Below are 6238 nucleotides of genomic sequence, written 5' to 3' on the forward strand. Positions count from 1 at the left end.
GCTCTGAGTCAGAATTAATTTTAAGTCACACAGCAATATCAATGTACAAGTATGTATGCGTGTGTACATACATATGTTTACAATGTTGTAGTTGCTGTTAGGTGCTGTCCAGTTGTCTCCTACACATAGTGACCCTATGCACAGCAGAACAAAACACCACCTGGCCCATGCCAGCTCCGTGATCCCGGCTATACTTGACCCCATAGCCACAGCCACCACCACCGTGTCAATCCATCTCATTGAGGGCCTTCCCCTCCTTCAACCCTCCACCTTACCAAGCATGACATCGTTCTCCAGGGAATAATTCCTTCTGACAATATGACCAAAATAGGTAAGATGAAGTCTGACCATTCTCACTACCAAGGAGAATTCTGGCTGCACCTCCTCCAGGACAGATTTGTTAGTTCTTTTAGCAGTCCACAGTACTTTCAGCATTCTTAGCCAGCACCACATCTCAAAACCATCAATTCTTCTTCGGTCTTCCTTATTTATTGTCCAGCTCTCACATGCATATGAGGCAATTGAAAATACTATGGCTTGTGTCAGGCACACCTTAGTCTTCAAGGAGATATCTTTGGTCTTCAGCACTTGAAAGACTTCCTTTGCAGCTGATTTGCCCAGTGCTATATGTCATCTGATGTCCTAACTGCTGCTTCCATTGCCGTCAATTGTAGAACAAAGCAATGTGAAGTCTTTGACAGCTTCAATCTTTTCTCCATTTATTATAATGCTACTTGTAAGTCCAGTTGTAAGAATTTTTGTTTTCTTTATATTGAGATGTAATTTATACTGCAGATAGTATTCTTCAATTTTCATCAGTAGCTTCAAGTCATCAAAGTTGTGTCATCAGTGTATCACATGTTGTTAATGATTCTTCTTGCAATCTTGATGCTACATTCTTCTTCATTTAGTCCAGTTTCTCAGATTATTTGCTCAGCATATAGATTGAATACATATGGTGATAGGATATATCCCTGATGTACCCCCTTCTTGATTTTAAACCATGCAGTGTCCCCTTGTTCTGTTCAAATGACAGCCTCCTGGTTTAAGTACAAGTTCCTCATGAGTACAATTAAGTGTTCTGGAATTCCCATTCTTCTCAATGCCATCCACAATTTGTTATGATCCACAAAATCAAATGTTTTTGCATAATCAGGAAAACACAAGTGAACATCTTTCTGGTATTCTTTGCTTTGAGCCAAGATCCATCTGACATCAGCAATAATATCTCTTGTTCTATGTCCTCTTCTGAATCCAGCCTACATTCTGGAAGTTCTCTGTCAATATACTGCTACAACCATTTTTGAATTATCTTCAGTAAGATTTTACTTGTGCATGATATTAATGATATTGTTCAATAATTTCCAATCTGTGGTATCACCTTTCTTTGGAATGGGTACAAATACAGATCTCTTCCAGACAGTGTGCCAGGTAGCTGTCTTCCAAACCTCTTGGCATAACTGAGTGAGTGCCTCCAATGAGACATCTGCTTGATGAAACATCTCAATGGGTATTCTGTCAATTCCTGGAGCCTTTTTCTTAGCCAATTCCTTCAGTGCAACTTCGACATTTTCCTTCAGTGCTATTGGTTTTTGATCATATGCCACCTCCTGAAATGGATGAACATCAACCATTTCTTTCTGGTACAGTGACTCTGTGTATTCCTTCCATCTTCTTTTGATGCCTTCTGCATCATTCAGTATTTTTTCTATGTTGTTTTGGTGGTGTTGTTATGTGCCGTCGAGTCGGACCCGACTCATAGCGACCCCTCCTTGGGTTTCCGAGGCAGTATCACTACGGAAGTAGATTGCCCCATCTTCCTTCCAAGGAATGGCATAGAATCTTTCAATATTGCAACTTGGGGCTTAAATTTTTTCCTCAGTTCTTTCAACTTGAGAAATGCTGAGCGTGTTCTTCCCTTTTGGTTTTCTAACTCCAGGTCTTTGCACATTTTATTACAGTAATTGGCTTTGTCTGCTCAAGCTGCTCTTTGAAATCTGTTCAGCTCTTTTATCTTGTTATTTCTTGCATTTGCTTTAGCTACTCTCCATTCAAGAGCAAGTTTCAGAGTCTTTTCTGATATCCATTTTGGTCTTTTCTTCTTTTCTCATCTTCTTAATGACCTCTTGCTTTCTTCATGGATGATGTTCTTGATGTCATCCAATAATTCTTCTGGTTTTTGGTCATTGGTGTTCAATGCAGCACATCTATACCTTAGATGGTCTCTAAATTCAGGATGGATATGGTCTCTATATTCAGGGTCATATTTTGGTTCTTGTGGACTTGTTTTAATTGTCTTCAACTTCAAGTTGAACTTGCATATGTGCAGTGGATAGTCTGCTCCACAATCAACTCCTGGCATGGTTTTGGCTGAAGATATGAGTTTTTCTGTCACCTCTTGCCACAGAAGTTGTCAATCTGATTCCTGTGTTCTCCATCTGGTGAAGTTCATGTGTATAGCCACTGTTTGTATTGTTGAAAAAAGGTATTTGTGATGAATAAGTCATTGGTCTTGCAAAATTCTATCATGTGATCTTCAGCATTATTTCTGTCACCAAGGCTAAATTTCCCAACTACTGGTACTTCTTCTTTGTTTCCAACTTTTGCATTTCAGTCACCAGTGATATTTAACACATCTTGATTGCACATTTGGTCAATTTCATATTACAGAATTTGATAAAAATCTTCAATTTCCTCATCTTTGGCTTTGGTGGTTGGTGCATAACTTTGAATAAGAGTAGCATTAACGGGTCTTCCTTGTAGTTGTATGGATACTATCCTATCAGTGATAACGTACTTCAGGGAAGATCTTGAAACACCCTTTGTAATGATGAATGGTATGCCATTCCTCTTTAAATTGTCATTCCTGGCATAGTAGATCATATGCTTGTCTGATTCAAAATGGGCAAAACTGGTCCATTTCAGCTCTCTAATGCCTAGTACATCAATCTTTATGTGTTCCATCTCATTTTTGACAACTTCCAATTTTCCTAGTTTCATACTTTGTACATTCCATGTTCCTATTATCAATGGATGTTTGCAGCTGTTTCTCCTCAATTTACATTGTGCCACATCAGCTAATGGAGGTCTCAAAATCTTTACTCTATCCATATCAGTACTACTCTGATGCTGCTGCTCTTTTCTAGTCATATTTTGAAAGACTTCTGACCTAAGAGGCTTATCCTCCTGCACTGTATCGGATAATGTTTCCGTTCTATTCACAAAGTTGAACAGTAATATATCAGACAGTGTTTCTCTGCTATTCATGAGGTTTTCCTTATGAATATATGTGTACACTATACTCATGTAAATATACATACAATATGTAAAATTAGTGAGTGATTTGATACTAGACAGGGAGCTAAAGACATAGGACAATGATCTAAAGAAAAAATTTCATTTAATCCTCAAGACAAATGCAGTAGACATGTACTGATTTTTTTTTTAAACAAAAATAAAAAAGTCACAAGAAGCCAACTAATAAGTTAATGACGAAACCAGGATTCATTTGAGCAGCACAGCTTGAACTCTTGAACACCAAGCTATATTGCCTCCTGGTTAACTTGCACATACCCACCAAATTAATCCATTGAATAAATTATTCCATGTCTTTTGCTAGACAATATTTCAGTTTTCTTTAGTTCAAGAAACACATAATGATATTAAACTCTGGATTATTTATTAGATTCTTATTTATGGCTTTTGAGTGCCATGGCAAATATTTGAATGAAACCTATAAAAAAATCAATATACATTTTATTTTATAATAGACTCAGATTTATAGAAAAGTCACATGGAGCATTTATCTATCTGTCTGTCTGTATGTCTATCTAAGATTCAAAATCATAACAACCCTATATTACAGTGTAGAACTGCCCCATAGAGTTTCCAAGATGGTAAATCTTTAGAGAAGTACATGAGATTGCCACATCAGCTTCTGGGTTCAAACCAGTAACCTTCTGATTGCCAGGCAAATGCTTTAATCTCTGTGTCACCAGAGCTACTTATTCTGTAAAGGTCTTTCATACCTTGCACTCACTTTTCTTCTTGCTCATATCTTCCTTTAGATATCCACTGAAAAAAACAAACCTGTTGATGTCAAATGCATTTGTACTCATAGTGACCTTATAGAACAGACTAGAACTGCCTCATGGAGTTTCTAAGATTATAAATCTTTGTGGAAGCAGACTGACACATCTTTCTTCTGAGAAGTAGCTGATGGGTTCAAACTGCCAATCTTTTGGTTAGCAGTACAACAATAATTGTGCCACCAGAGCTCCTTTTTCTTAGTAAGGTGCATTCCTCAAAACTAAAGAACCAGTATTGCTCTGTTCCAAAACCTATCGCTTAATGCCTAAGGCATTTGATTGCTAACCAGAAGGCTGGAGGTTCAAACCCACCAGCCACTCCTCAGAAGAAAGGTTGGGCAATCTACTTCTGTAGTGATACTGCCTCGGAAACCTAAGGAGGGGCTACTATAAATCAAAATTGACTCGACGATTATTGCCACCAAGTGCATTCTGACTCACAGCTGGAAGGACAGAGAATTGTCCCATAGGGTTTACAAGGCTGTAAATCTCAATGGAAATAGACTGCCACATCTTTCTCCCAGAGAGCAACTGGTGGATTTGAACTGGTGATCTGTTGGATAGCAGATGAGCACTTTGACAGCTGTGCTACCCAACTTCTTATTGCCATATTAATATCACCTAAAGTCTATACATTTTTTTGATTTCCTTAATTTTTCCTAATATTCTTAGTATACTTTTAGATATACTTCAAAACACTACATTTTATTTAATCATCATGTTTTCTTAAGCTCCTCTAAACTGTGATAATTCCTCAAACGTCCTTATTTTGATGACCTTGATAATTTTGAAGTTAACTGATGGATATTTAGCAGATTGTCCTTTAACTGGAACTTGTTCTATATTTTTCTCACTATTAAACTTGGATTAAGAGTTTTCAAGAGGAATACCACAGTAAGTGCTTCAAGTCATCTTCACTTTTAGCAAACAAAGTTGTGTTGTCTGCATATCACAAGTGGTTAATGAGTCATCTTCCCATCCTAATGCCATGTTCAAATTCATTTAGTCCAGCTTCTTGGATTATTTGCTCAGTCTATTTATTGAATAAGTGTGGGGAAAGGCTACAACCCTAGTGGAATCCCTTCATGAGTTTCAATCATGCAGTATACCCTTTTCTGTTTGAATGACAGCCTCCTGGTATGGATGCTCATGAGCACAATTAAGTATTCTGGAATTCCCATTCTTCTCAATATTATCCATAGTTTGTTATAATTCACACAATTGAACACTTTTGTGTTATAGTCAATAAAACATAAGTAAACATCTTTCTGGTATCCATTGCTTTCAGCCAAGATCTATCTGATATCGGCTATGATATCCTTCACTCCAAGTTCTTGTCTGAATCCAGCTTGAATTTCTGGAATTTCCCTGACAATATATTTCTGCAACTGTTTTTGAATTAATTTTAGCAAGATTGTATTTGTATAGGATATTTATAATACTGTTCAATGATTTCCATATTTATTGCATCAACTTTCTTTGGAATAGATGCAAACATTAATCTCTTCCATTCAGTTGGCCTGGTAATTGTCTTACAAATTTCTTGGCATAAATGAATAAGTGCTTCCAGTGCTACATCCGTTTGTTGAAACATTTAATGGATATTTCCATCAATTCTTGGAGCCTTGTTTTCCACTAATTCCTTCAGTGCAGCTTGGACTTCTTCCTTCAGTACCATTTGTTATTTATCAGATGCTCCCTCCTGGAATAGTTGAACATTGACCAATTTTTCTGGTATAGTGACTCTGTGTACTCCTTCCATGTTCTTTTGATGCTTCTTCCATCAGTCAATATTTTGTTCATAGAACCCTTCAATATTGTAACTCTAGGCTTGAACATTTTCTTCAGTTCTTTCACCTTGAGAAATGCTGAGTGTGTTCTTCCCTTTTGTTTTTCTAACTCCAAGTCTTTGCATATTTCATTATAATCCTTTACTTTGTCTTCTCCAGCTGCTCCTTGAAATCTCTTTAGCTATTTATCTCATTTCTTCCATTCACTTTAGTTACTCTCTGTTCAAGAGCAAATTTTGGACTCTTCTGACATCCATTTTGGTTTTTTTCCTCACTTCTTGTCTTTACAAAAAAAAAAATTGTGATTTTGGTGAAAGTTTACAGAGCAAATTCATTTTGGATACAGCAGTTCATATACAT

The sequence above is a fragment of the Orycteropus afer genome, unplaced genomic scaffold, assembly GCF_000298275.1.
Source record: "Orycteropus afer afer isolate SDZICR_OR568_19922 unplaced genomic scaffold, OryAfe1.0 scaffold00391, whole genome shotgun sequence".
NCBI lineage: Eukaryota > Metazoa > Chordata > Mammalia > Tubulidentata > Orycteropodidae > Orycteropus > Orycteropus afer.